At 42.3% G+C, this 13,362-nt stretch overlaps 3 non-coding genes and 2 pseudogenes across 3 annotated transcripts; 3 read left to right on the top strand and 2 right to left on the bottom strand.

Annotated features, from left to right (window-relative positions):
* Positions 1-6,280: 6,280 nt before the first annotated feature.
* On the top strand, positions 6,281-6,776 carry LOC108253720 (annotated as a pseudogene).
* Positions 6,777-7,987: 1,211 nt separating this feature from the next.
* On the bottom strand, positions 7,988-8,150 carry LOC113471638. Its single transcript, XR_003394262.1, has one exon. It is a non-coding gene; the product is annotated as a U1 spliceosomal RNA (small nuclear RNA).
* A 565-nt stretch (positions 8,151-8,715) lies between these two features.
* On the bottom strand, positions 8,716-8,865 carry LOC113471639 (annotated as a pseudogene).
* A 1,597-nt stretch (positions 8,866-10,462) lies between these two features.
* Positions 10,463-10,655, top strand: LOC113471641. Its single transcript, XR_003394263.1, has one exon. It is a non-coding gene; the product is annotated as a U2 spliceosomal RNA (small nuclear RNA).
* A 1,200-nt stretch (positions 10,656-11,855) lies between these two features.
* On the top strand, positions 11,856-12,018 carry LOC113471637. The gene has a single exon (XR_003394261.1). It is a non-coding gene; the product is annotated as a U1 spliceosomal RNA (small nuclear RNA).
* Positions 12,019-13,362: the final 1,344 nt, after the last annotated feature.

Raw genomic sequence — 13,362 nt, 5'->3', positions numbered from 1 at the left:
TTAGATTTTGTGTTAAAGTGCGTCTCAGTTAAGAGTAAGATATCGATTTTGTGGTCTTTGAGAAAGAATTGAAGTTCGTTCTTCCTGTCCGTGGAGAGTCCACTAGCATTCCATGTCATCAGGATTAATTCATTGGATTGTCGGTGTCTAATCATCAAGGTTGGCGAGATCTAAGCATGCTTGAATCCTCTCAAGGTCCGTCTTGGCCTCTCTTAGTTTTGGGATTAACTTCTTGACTTTTTCTATTAAGCTTTTCAGGTCACAAATTAACTGAAGTTCCTTCATGAGTTCGATCAGTTCTTGAAGGTCGCCAATTCCGGTGGCGTGCTCGTTGGACACCCGTCTTAATTCATTGGATTGTCGGTGTCTAATCATCAAGGTTGGCGAGATCTAAGCATGCTTGAATCCTCTCAAGGTCCGTCTTGGCCTCTCTTAGTTTTGGGATTAACTTCTTGACTTTTTCTATTAAGCTTTTCAGGTCACAAATTAACTGAAGTTCCTTCATGAGTTCGATCAGTTCTTGAAGGTCGCCAATTCCGGTGGCGTGCTCGCCGGACACCCGTCTCCGTTCAGTGCCGGTCAAGTCCTCCGTCCGTTGGAGGGGGGGCAAGCCCGGCTGCAGCGCGGGAGTAAGAACGGGGTCCGGGTAGCCGCCTCCTCTGGGACCCCACCTTGGTTGGCTGTAGTCTGTGGGGAGTGCCGGGAAAAGAGAGAGATCTCCAGGGTCCGGTGGTCTCCTGACAGCGTCGAGGGTTTCCTGTCTCAAGCTGGGTTTTGACTTGTTTTTTAGTTTTCATTGTCATTATCACTACCGCTCGGTCAAAAATCTCATGTCATTTGGATTTGTACTAATGTACAACATACTGTTAGGGGATTTGATAAACAGAGAGAACACAACATGTTAGTGGCCCTGATAAGGGCCGTTTTAAGAAGGGTTCGTTTGCTGTTGATGGGGGTTGGCTGTAGTCTGTGGGGAGTGCCGGGAAAAGAGAGAGATCTCCAGGGTCCGGTGGTCTCCTGACAGCGTCGAGGGTTTCCTGTCTCAAGCTGGGTTTTGACTTGTTTTTTAGTTTTCCTATCTTGTCAATGTATGTTTTATACGCCGTGCATTTACGGTTATTGGATAGATGGTCCCCCTGGCAGTTGGCGCACTTTGGCGAGTCCTCCTTGGGTTTGGTGCAGTCAGAGGTGCGGTGGTTTGACCCGCATTTGAAGCACAGTTATAACATTGGGTTGCTTTTGATTTTGGGTGGAATTTTTCCCAATATATTCTAGTGTTGAAGATATGGCTGATTTTAGTTACCTCTTGGAAGGTTGTGAGTGGTGAAAATTTTATCAAGAAGAAGGGGTATTTTGGGTTGCTGTTGTGCATCTTCATACAGTCGAAGGCATTGGGTATGCTTGACCTAACCTCGTCTAGTATTTCATGAAGCTCTACGTCTGCAGGTAGGCCCTTGAGAACTGCGATTCTGGGTTTGTCATCTTTAATCGCATGGGTGTGGTGGTTAATTTTATTCGATTTTAGGAACTCTAGGAGATGTTTATGGTCTTCTAAGTTGTTGGTGAAGACCTTGACTCGGTCTCCCAGGTGCTTGATAGAGAAGGCCTTTCTGCAAATTTTCTTGAAACTATCGTTCATTTTTGGAAGGCTTTCTCCATAGTATGGTATGATTATCGGGGTTTTAAATTTCATCGGCAGTAGAATGGGATTTAGAGATTGGTGTGGTGATTGGGATTTTGTGGAGACCGTGGAGGTGTCCTCGTCATTTTCTTCAGTGTTACTGAGTGGGCTGAAACGATTTGAGGTAGTTATTGAGGAAGATGCCGGGGTCGTCTGCCTAACCTTCATCTTGGAGAGGTCAGCTCCCTCCTGGAAAAGGAGCTTTGTCCTGTATGTAGTACTAGTGCCCGGTGTGAAAAAGGCTTCGTTCATGTGTTTGATAGGGGTGGTAGGTCTAGCGGATCTTTGCATTATGATTTGATCATGTGTTATGCGTGTGGATGTTGTAAGGTAAGTGTTGTAAGTGCGTACCGGTAGGAGGTAAGGAGTCCACCGGGTCAATATGCCAAGGGCGGTGCGTTAGACGCTGTCAGGGGGCTAAGCTATGCTTAGAGTGTCAGGGAGATGGGAGAATAAATAATGTTAAGAGACCCGTGGTCAAATAGTAGGTAGGTCCTATGTGGTCAATATGCTAGAGGGATTGCGTTAAACGCTGTCAGGGGATTTGGCCAAACTCAAGCGTCAGGGAGACAAAAAAAGAAGAAATAAAAACCTATGTGGTCAGTGTCAGGGGTTTATGGAAGGGCCGCTACGCCCGGTCGGACCTGAAAGAAATGCCTACTCCAATCATCTGCGCAAGTGCAGAGGAGCCCAGTTCGTTAGCACCGCTAGGTGAAGACCGAAAAGAAAGCCTTGAACAAGCTCCTGTCCGGCGTCACCATCGCCCAGGGAGGAGTTCTGCCCAACATCCAGGCCGTGCTCTTGCCCAAGAAGACCGAAAAGAAAGCCTAAGCCCCTTCCTCCTCAGCTTTTAACTCTACTTAAAACGGCCCTTTTTAGGGCCACCAAATTAGTGTTCTCTCTTGTTTTGAATCACAACTGTTGACTTTGACTTACACCTTTTTGAGTGCGATTGATTAAACCCGCACACCGTACTCGAAGAAGGAACATCTTCCTTTTAGTTGTGCATAATAATCATAATATGGTGTCTGTAGTAAGTAGGGTGGAACACAATAGTGTTGTTCCAGAAAAAAAAAAAAAAAACTGACAGAATCGCAGATTTGAATTTATGGTATTTACCAGATAATGACGGCGTTTAGATGAGAGTTTGTTGTTATATCGGACCTGGAAAGTTCTGTTTGATAGGTACGAGAGAATTATTCTGATTATGATGGGGTTAACGTTAAGTTTGTCAAGTTTGTGAACTACACCCTCATGCCATACGCAGTCGAAGGCTTTCTCGATATCAAGCAGGACGACGGTCGAGGGCCGGCCAGCCGTAAGGTTGATGGATATGTCGTTAACTATTCTAGTTAATTGGTGGCATGTAGAGTGTTTAGCACGGAACCCGAACTGTTCGTCCTGCGTGAGGGCAGTTTTATTTCTGTTTAATCTGATCAGGACGATTCTTTCGTAGAGTTTGCCTAGGATGGGGAGAAGCACACATACATTACATTAAAGGATCAAACCCACTAGTGTCATTTTCACTTTTTTCGTATTGTACTTTGAATTGAAATCCATACCTTTTAATTACGTTCTATATTTTTTTTCTTCTTCTTCTAAAAAATAGTATACTTGACAGCTGATGAGCACACACACTATCAGGTTTGAATGCAAACCACATAATACCTATATGGAAATAGAAAATAAGGTACCTATACGACTATACGTCTAAAGGATCAAACCCACTAGTGTCATTTTCACTTTTTTCGTATTGTACTTTGAATTGAAATCCATACCTTTTTTACGTTCTATTTTTTCTTCTTCTTCTTCTTCTTCTTCTTCTTCTTCTTCTAAAAAATAGTATACTTGACAGCTGATGAGCACACACACTATCAGGTTTGAATGCAAACCACATAATACCTATATAGAAATAGAAAATAAGGTACCTATACGACTAATCGTTTTACGTAATTAAAATATGGTATTAGGCGATGAAATATAGGACCAAACGTGGGTCTTGCTCAGATTTAAGACCCCAAATGATTTTTTTCCGCAACGCGTACAATCTGAATTCATTTTTTACTTTTTATCTCTAGTTTGCACGTTTATATTATACTTCTGATTTAAATTAGATATTACAAACAAGCGAATTACAAAGCAAACAAAAATAAATATAAAATAAATTTTAAAAATTGCCGCCGGGACAGAGGGTTAGAAAACAAGCGGGGCCCGTCCCTCCGGGAATTTTTCGATCTTGGTTAAAGAAAATTATAATAATAAAGACCCCAAATTTTAATAATAATAATAGACTCTTGAGTGGAAGGCAACCACTAGGCGAGGTTAACGCCTTAGGCGTTCTCTACCACCTAACCCTTAGAGCTCCATTATTATGTGGTCAAATTCTCAAATAATTGAGGATAAAATTCCATACCTCGGCTGGGATCGAACCCACGCCCTCCTGTTTACCAGGCGAGCGTCTTGACCACTACGCCACCGAGGCAGGATTTAATGAATGAAGTGTGTCAAAACAAACAACCATTAGGTAATCTACAAATGCTAAACTGTCCCGTTGAAACGTTATTCCCACGCCCTCCTGTTTACCAGGCGAGCGTCTTGACCACTACGCCACCGAGGCAGGATTTAATGAATGAAGTGTGTCAAAACAAACAAAACTGTCCCGTTGAAACGTTATTGTCATTATCACTACCGCTCGGTCAAAAATCTCATGTCATTTTGGATTTGTACTAATGTACAACATACTGTTAGGGGATTTGATAAAAAGAGAGAACACAACATGTTGGTGGCCCTGATAAGGGCCGTTTTAAGAAGGGTTCGTCTGTTCAGCTTTTAACTCTACTTAAAACGGCCCTTTTGAGGGCCACCAAATTAGTGTTCTCTCTTGTTTTGAATCACAACTGTTGACTTTGAGTTACACCTTTTTGAGTGCGATTGATTGGACCCGCACACCGTACTCGAAGAAGGAACATATTCCTTTTAGTTGTGGATAATATCATAATATGGTGTCTGTAGTAAGTAGGGTGGAACACAATAGTGTTGTTCCAGAAAAAAAACTGACAGAATCGCAGATTTGAATTTATGGTATTTACCAGATAATGATTTGTACACTTTCCAGATTTGGCAACACACACATACATTACATTAAAGGATCAAACCCACTAGTGTCATTTTCACTTTTTTCGTATTGTACTTTGAATTGAAATCCATACCTTTTTTACGTTCTATTTTTTTCTTCTTCTTCTTCTTCTTCTTCTTCTTCTTCTTCTTCTTCTTCTTCTTCTAAAAAATAGTATACTTGACAGCTGATGAGCACACACACTATCAGGTTTGAATGTAAACCACATAATACCTATATGGAAATAGAAAATAAGGTACCTATACGACTATACGTCTTACGTAATTAAAATATGGTACTAGGCGATGAAATATAGGACCAAACGTGGGTCTTGCTCAGATTTAAGACCCCAAATTTTAATAATAATAATAATAGTAATACTTGAGTGGAAGCGCCAACCACTAGGCGAGGTTAACGCCTTAGGCGTTCGCTACCACCTAACCCTTAGAGCTCCATTATTATGTGGTGTCAAATTCTCAAATAATTGAGGATGATAAATTCCAGTACTCGGCTGGGATCGAACCCCACGCCCTCCTGTTTACCAGGCCGAGCGTCTTGATCCACTACGCCACCGAGGCAGGATTTAATGAATTGAAAGTGTGTCAAAAACAAAAGCAAACAAAACTGTCCCGTTGAAACGTTATTGTCATTATCACTACCCGCTCGGTCAAAAATCTCAGTGTCATTTTGGATTTGTACTTATGTACAACCATACTGTTAGGGGATTTGATAAAAAAGAGGAGAACAAAACATGTTGGTGGCCCTTGATAAGGGCCGTTTAAGAAGGGTTCGTCTGCTGATGTGAGACAGCCTGGTGGTGCTTAACCCGCCAAAACCGTACAGGGGTGCGGCCTTGACGTTTTAGCGCGTAGACGACTGTCCATGCGCTGGTGACCGGTTTGCCTCTTGGCGTGCCTCGGGTAGGTGACGGCGTCGCGGATCACGTTCTCGAGGACCACCTTGAGAACGCCACGGGTCTCCTCGTAGATGAGTCCGGCAAATACGCTTGACTCCACCTCGACGCGCCAGACGACGGATGGCGGGCTTGGTAATTCCCTGGATGTTGTCACGGAGTACTTTCCTGTGGCCGCTTGGCGCCTCCTTTTCCGAGTCCCTTTCCTCCCTTACCACGGCCGGTCTTGTATTTGTCTGGTTGAGGATGAGATCGAGGAACTAGTGCATAACACCCGGCGTGCGTTTTGATTGAGGCGTTCGTGCACTGCCTGCCGGCTTAACGAGTGCGCTCGCCGATTTGCATGATTCAGCTTTAGCATTGAAAGATTAGAGCCTAGATATTATAGATTAGCCCCCACTTAGGTATTAGACGAAACCCAGTGCAGTTTTATGCCCACTTGCTGCGACCTATCATCGAGTCGCTGAAGCTGCTTGTGATTGCGTTCTCGCTTAGTCCGTGGTGAAGTTCAGATTAACGCCATTTTTGGCTGAACTTTATCGTTTCATCTCCGTAGCCGTTCTTTCGTCCGATGCGCTCTCCTCGATCACATGGCAGCTGCAAGTCAAGCGTAAAGCAGCTGAAGAAAGCCGGAAAGACCCAGAAGAACATCACAAGTCGACAAGAAGCAAGGAAGCGCAGGAGGAGTCGTACGCATTACATCTAGCAAGGTGCTCAAGCAGTGAACCCGGACACCGGTGTCCTCAAGCCATGAGCATCATTGAACGTTCCGTCAAACGACATTTTCCGAGCGCATCGCCGCCGAAAGGTCCTCCCGGTCTGCCCACTACAACAAGCGCGCGTCCACGATCACGAGTCGGGAAATCCAGACCGCCGTGCGTCTCCCTGCTCTCCGGTGTGAACTGGCCAAGCACGCCGTGTCCGAGGGCTCACCAATACCGTCACCAAGTGAACTGCTGCCACCCGCCGTGTCTACAATCGTATCACCTTACTTTAAAACGGCCCTTTTCAGGGCCACCAAAATCTATCTATCCGATCAATTTTGCAGCTCTAGCATGGATGGATGACCAAGTACATGTTGCCTACCGATACCTACTCGATTGTAGGATGAAGACTTGTTTTTGTTACTTTATCGATTTACGAGGTACCTAAAGCAGAGCTTTTTCGCTTGTGTGGGATATTACAGTAATTACCAAGTGCCTCATTCATAATCGATTTCGTTATTTCAATGATCTTTTAACATTGGTAATGCAATTGAAGGAAGGAGATCAAGAGGAAGAAAGGAATTTGTAATGCTGGCGGATATTTTGAAAGGAAGAAGCTATGAAGAAATGAAAAAACATGCTCAAGACCATTGAAACCTTTCAGATCAGATCAACAAATATACATATAGGCATTAGAAATTCGCCAGACCATCCAGGAGCCTCTGGAGGTGTGTCTCCTCTCTCTCTCTCTCTCTCTCTCTCTCTCTCTCTCTCTCTCTCTCTCTCTCTCTCTCCATCCTAATTTAATTACACTATACCAGGAAAATTAGACTTTGCTCCGGATTCAGTTTACAACCGAACTAAACTAAGTATCTTTCAAAGAGATAACCGGAGTAATTAACTTCATTTACGACTAAAGAAATAATAAAACTAGCTGGAAAAGTAATAACTTAACTAAGTATCTTTTAAAGAGATAACCGGAGTAATTAACTTAACTAAGTATCTTTTAAAGAGATAACCGGAGTAATTAACTTCATTTACGACTAAAGAAATAATAAAACTAGCTGGAAAAGTGGAAAGGTGATAATGGTACTTGTTCTATCACTTGATTTAGAAAATCTACTTGAAACAAGGACGCACAACTCCCCGAGCGTATCTACCACGTGCTCTCGATCACAATATTTTAACAAGACTGCAAGAGTTAACTTGTCAAGACAAAGAAGATCGACAGGACTCGGAACTACCCCTCTGTCTAGTCCCTCTCCTACACTTTACTGGTTACTCAACCTCTCGTATGGGTGAAGTGCTGAGAACCGCACTGGTTGCCCTCTTGTCCCAATGCTCTCTCGGCTTTTAGTATAGCGCCCACACCAAAGAGAAACTTCAAATCATAATATTGTAGGTACCTACCTCCTATTTGATCACTTCTCGCGGAGAAAGGATTCTAATATTATGTCAATATTGTTGAAGGACTACAATCAATGTCTAGTGTTTCTCGTACTTTTGATGATTAAAAGCTCAAGTTGATCTAATCGACATTATTTATTAAGATTTAAGAATATGGACAGATAGGGTAGGGATGTGCGCGTACGCAATCCCCGCTACCAAAAATTACGCGCCCGAGGTATTCACATTTGGAATACTCGCAGGGGTCAACCCAACCTAAGTGCAATGGAAGGGCCTCACCCTGGAGGAACCTCCTTCTTGATCAAGGTAGCCTCCACGCCAGGTAAGTATGATTTCTGTAGCGTTCAGTTAGACCTTAAGTGAAACTCGAAACGTAAAATAGTGAGAAGTTAAATGTAAAGAGAAGCAAGCTTCTTCCTCTCAAGCGAATACAAAATATCATGGGGAGTTGTTTTATTTATGCGCGGGTTGTTTGAGGCACAAATCTTGCTCGGATAAAATAAAGCGTCACTCTTTGTTTGACGATGTTTATTATTTATTTAACATATTTGTGTAAAGGAGAAAATTAACTTGTGGGCGTTCTCTTTCTCTTTGGGAGCAAAGACTGGATTTCGAATAACCATTTTGACTCTTAATTGTTATAGCAGCAATCATGATTTATTTGTGGTGAAGCTGAGAGCTTCTTTACAATTGTGGATATCACAGTATTACTAAGAGCCTCCTTTACTATTTCTGACATATCTATAAATAAAACTCACTGGAATCTCTAATACTAATGCTAATTATAATTATTACTCTAATCTTTAATGCTAATGCATGAATCTCAATCGCGAGCCACTCAGTTACCGGCACAGTGCACGAACGCCTCAACAAACGGCACGCTGTTATCACTAGTCTCGAATCTGCCCCATGGAAACATATCAAATTATCAAACTTGATTGTTCTTCGTTTCGTAGCAGCAAAACTAGCAGTAAGTGCAATGGAAGGGCCTCACCCTGGAGGAACCTCCTTCTTGATCAAGGTAGCCTCCACGCCAGGTAAGTATGATTTCTGTAGCGTTGATTTAGAGCTTAACTGAGACTCGAAACGTAAAATAGTGAGAAGTTAGATGTAAAGAGAAGCAAGCTGCTTCCTCTCAAGCGAATACAAAATATCATGGGGAGTTGTTTTATTTATGCGCGGGTTGTTTGAGGCACAAATCTTGCTCGGATAAAATGAACTCATGTAAAGCGTGATTGAATTGTTTTTCATGCTATTTTATTTATTTTACTTTATTTACCTATCCGCTTTAATTTTTTATTCTTTGATGGAAAGATCACTGAAAGGCAACTCTTCTGAGACTCAGGATAGGGGATTTGGTGCTAGATAACTACAACCCAATGGGCAATGGGCTGCCCGGGACAATGCTAACAAGTATATTCTAACCGAGCTCTTCGGTGATGTGCGGGCAATTCTGGGGCCCTGTGGGGGGGACAATGCTAACAAGTATATTCTAACCGAGCTCTTCGGTGATGTGCGGGCAATTCTGGGGCCCTGTGGGGCCCTTTAGCAGTCAATCCCTTTAGCAGTCAATTTGTTTTCCATTAACCTTATTCTTACAGGTTCTTGATTCAAAAGCACTTTTCTTACATCCTGGAGCTACTGGCGGACCTCCAAAGCAGTGGCAAAGCAATTCCTGAGTACTTGGGACACGATATAACGGCCATTTTGTGTGGGTTTAGGCATTTTTCTTCGTTGTCCAGGTAAGGTCCACTATCATGGAACCTCTTAAGAACATATGGGATGGTACTTCGAGGGACATTAAACTTCTGGGCAACGTAACGGATACGTTACCTTCATCAATTGAAAACACGGCTTGGGTTACCTCCACAATATCCAGATTTAAATCAGACCACTTCAAAGGGTACCCGGACATATTCTTAAGCAATTTATCAGAAATGAGCACAATAATCACTCACTAGAGAAAGAAAAACAAGATTTTCCAGGATAGCAGAATTATTACTGAAAGGTCTTGAACGAAGGAAGGCCATAAAAATGAAACTTAATGAACATTTTGACCAACAAAAAGTAGCATATATGATTGAAAACAATATTTGGGATATCCCCTAGTAATATCATCCGTATTGAACAGGTAGAAGCGAAGTTATGGAAATTTTTCGAAGTGTCCAAGTAATTTTGTGGGTGAGTGTACATAAGTAGTAAGTACATTAGAACAGGTAGAAGCGAAGTTATGGAAATTTTTCGAAGTGTCCAAGTAATTTTGTGGGTGAGTGTACATAAGTAGTAAGTACATTAGTACCTACTTGTAGTGGAGAGATATTGAGATAACATACGTTGATGAAAACAAAATGAGAGGGGAAGTGAGAGATGATGTGCTCGCGCATAACTTCACGTCCCCCTCGTATTTTATGTGTACTGCTCAATGCTCTATGGGGCTCTCTTCAGTTTATTCTTTAAATATGAGGGAACAAAGTAGTTGTTCTTGTGTACAACTTCTCACTGTTCTTGGCAATGCTCTATGGGGCTCTCTTCAGTTTATTCTTTAAATATGAGGGAACAAAGTAGTTGTTCTTGTGTACAACTTCTCACTGTTCTTGTTTTGCAGTTGAGTTCATAATGCTCCCCATTTTTATTATGAAGTTATCGCTTCTCGGCCTTTTGGCTAAGATCAAAGTGTAGTATCTGTTCTTATCAGCTTAATATCTGATACGCGCCTCATTGAGGTGCCAGTATATTAAACTGATTTTTGGAAAATGACGGAGTGCTAGGGGCTTGCTCCACCTCTGTCGCGGGTTGACCCGGTATTGCAGTACCTCCGGGACCGGCCCACCTAATCCCTCATATAAAGCCTCACATAGGCTTCAGGCTTGAAATGCTTACTGTTCGATCAATCAATAACTACACTAGTTAATTTAAAAATCTGTAACAACTGTTTTCTGAATACCAGCATCTCCATTTCTCGATCAATCAGTAACTACACTAGTTAATTTAAAAATCTGTAACAACTGTTTTCTGAATACCAGCATCTCCATTTCAAGCGACGCCTCTCTTACCAAAGTCAGAGCCACTATTAACAACGATGACAACTACGAACAACTTTACACAAACCGCAACGAAGTCCAAACAATCATTTCAAAGCTTAAAAACACCAAGGCTCCTGGCGAGGATGGTATTCAGGGCATTATTCTTAAAAAACTACCCGACTCTCTCCTCGAAGTTTTCGTGGATATTCTTAACTCCGCCATTCGAAACGATTACTTCCCCTCAACCTGGAAGAACGCAAACGTAATTCCCATCCACAAACCAAATAAAGACCCACACTCTCCATTTCAAGAAGAAGAAGGTAAAAATATATTTTACATAACTGCCATCACTTTGATGGTTGCCCATGACACAGTAATCAATAATTCAGTTGAAAACCGGCCAATGGCTGAAAGGGCGGAAGAAGCTGATCCAAATTGGAAAAGAAGAAGAAGCCTCCGTGGCCGAGTGGATATGACACTAGGCTTGCACTCCGGAGTTCCGGGTTCGATTCCCGGCGGAGTCGAAGTTTTTTCGGCTCTGTGCTTGGATTTCGGGGTGCACTCAGCCTCAATTGAGTAGCGACCAGAGTAAAAAGAAAAAAAATAGATATGTCAGAAATAGTAAAGGAGGCTCTTAGTAATGCTGTGATATCCACAATTGTGAAGAAGCTCTCAGCTTCACCACAAATAAATCATGATTGCTGCTATAACAATTAAGAGTCAAAATGGTTATTCGAAATCCAGTCTTTGCTCCCAAAGAGAACGCCCACAAGTTAATTTTCTCTTTTACACAAATATGTTAAATAAATAATAAACATCGTCAAACAAATAGTGACGCTTTATTTTATCCGAGCAAGATTTGTGCCTCAAACAACCGGCGCATAAATAAAACAACTCCCCATGATATTTTGTATTCGCTTGAGTGGAAGCACCTTGCCTCTCTTTACATTTAACTTCTCACTATTTTACGTTTCGAGTTTCACTTAAGGTCTAACTGAACGCTAAAGAAATCATACTTACCTGGCGTGGAGGCTACCTTGATCAAGAAGGAGGTTCCTCCAGGGTGAGGCCCTTCCATTGCACTTAGGTTGGGTTGACCCCTGCGAGTATTCCAAATGTGAATACCTCGGGCGCGTAATTTTTGGTAGCGGGGATTGCGTACGCGCACATCCCTACCCTAACTGTCCATATTCTTAAATCTAAATAAGTAATGTCGATTAAATCAACTTAAGCTTTTAATCAAAAGTACGAGAAACACTAGCACATTGTGTACGAAGCATGAAAACACGAATTAGCGCTAGGTCCGGAGGCCCAATTTGGGTGATTTCCGATGTGATCCATTTATGGATCACACCGGACATAGAGATCCACCTCTGTCGCGGGTTGACCCGGTATTGCAGTACCTCCGGGACCGGCCCACCTAATCCCTCATATAAAGCCTCACATAGGCTTCAAGCTTGGAATGCTTACTATTCGATCAATCAGTAACTACACTAGTTAATTTAAAAATCTGTAACAACTGTTTTCTGAATACCAGCATCTCCATTTCAAGAAGAAGAAGGTAAAAATATATTTTACATAACTGCCATCACTTTGATGGTTGCCCATGACACAGTAATCAATAATTCAGTTGAAAACCGGCCAATGGCTGAAAGGGCGGAAGAAGCTGATCCAAATTGGAAAAGAAGAAGAAGCCTCCGTGGCCGAGTGGATATGACACTAGGCTTGCACTCCGGAGTTCCGGGTTCGATTCCCGGCGGAGTCGAAGTTTTTTCGGCTCTGTGCTTGGATTTCGGGGTGCACTCAGCCTCAATTGAGTAGCGACCAGAGTAAAAAGAAAAATTATAGATATGTCAGAAATAGTAAAGGAGGCTCTTAGTAATACTGTGATATCCACAATTGTAAAGAAGCTCTCAGCTTCACCACAAATAAATCATGATTGCTGCTATAACAATTAAGAGTCAAAATGGTTATTCGAAATCCAGTCTTTGCTCCCAAAGAGAACGCCCGAGCACAGTTATATTTTCTTACATCGCAACATTAGTGAAGCTTGGGATACAGTAAGCCACCAACCTACATCAGATATGATAACATCGTCAACAAATGTACGACCGAGAGCGTCATACTTACTAGACGAAAGCATAGAATTTCTCTTCCTCAAACCTACCGCTATATAAAATTAAAAACAACTTCCTTCATTATATACATTTCAAGTGTATTACGCTGAAGCGGGGATGTCATACGCGAGACACGATATAATTACGGTTAACGTCTACATCACTATATTCATACGTTCGAGTTTACACTTTAACGGTTCTGAATCCGCGAACGGGCGTAAATAATATAACTACGCGATATTTTTCTGTGATTGTGGTGCACGTGAATCTACCCTTTAGTCTAACACGAAGAAGTGCGGTTTCCAGGGTGAGGCTCTCGTTCTCTCAATAGACACTCTATATCAGTGACTTGGGTGACAAAGTTCCTGCGTATTATTTGCGAATATGGTGGAACACTATTGG

This window comes from Diaphorina citri, unplaced genomic scaffold, assembly GCF_000475195.1.
Source record: "Diaphorina citri unplaced genomic scaffold, Diaci psyllid genome assembly version 1.1 scaffold2725, whole genome shotgun sequence".
Taxonomy (NCBI): domain Eukaryota; kingdom Metazoa; phylum Arthropoda; class Insecta; order Hemiptera; family Psyllidae; genus Diaphorina; species Diaphorina citri.
The sequence above is the reverse complement of the archived record's forward strand: the minus strand, read 5'-3'. Positions and strand labels throughout refer to the sequence as shown.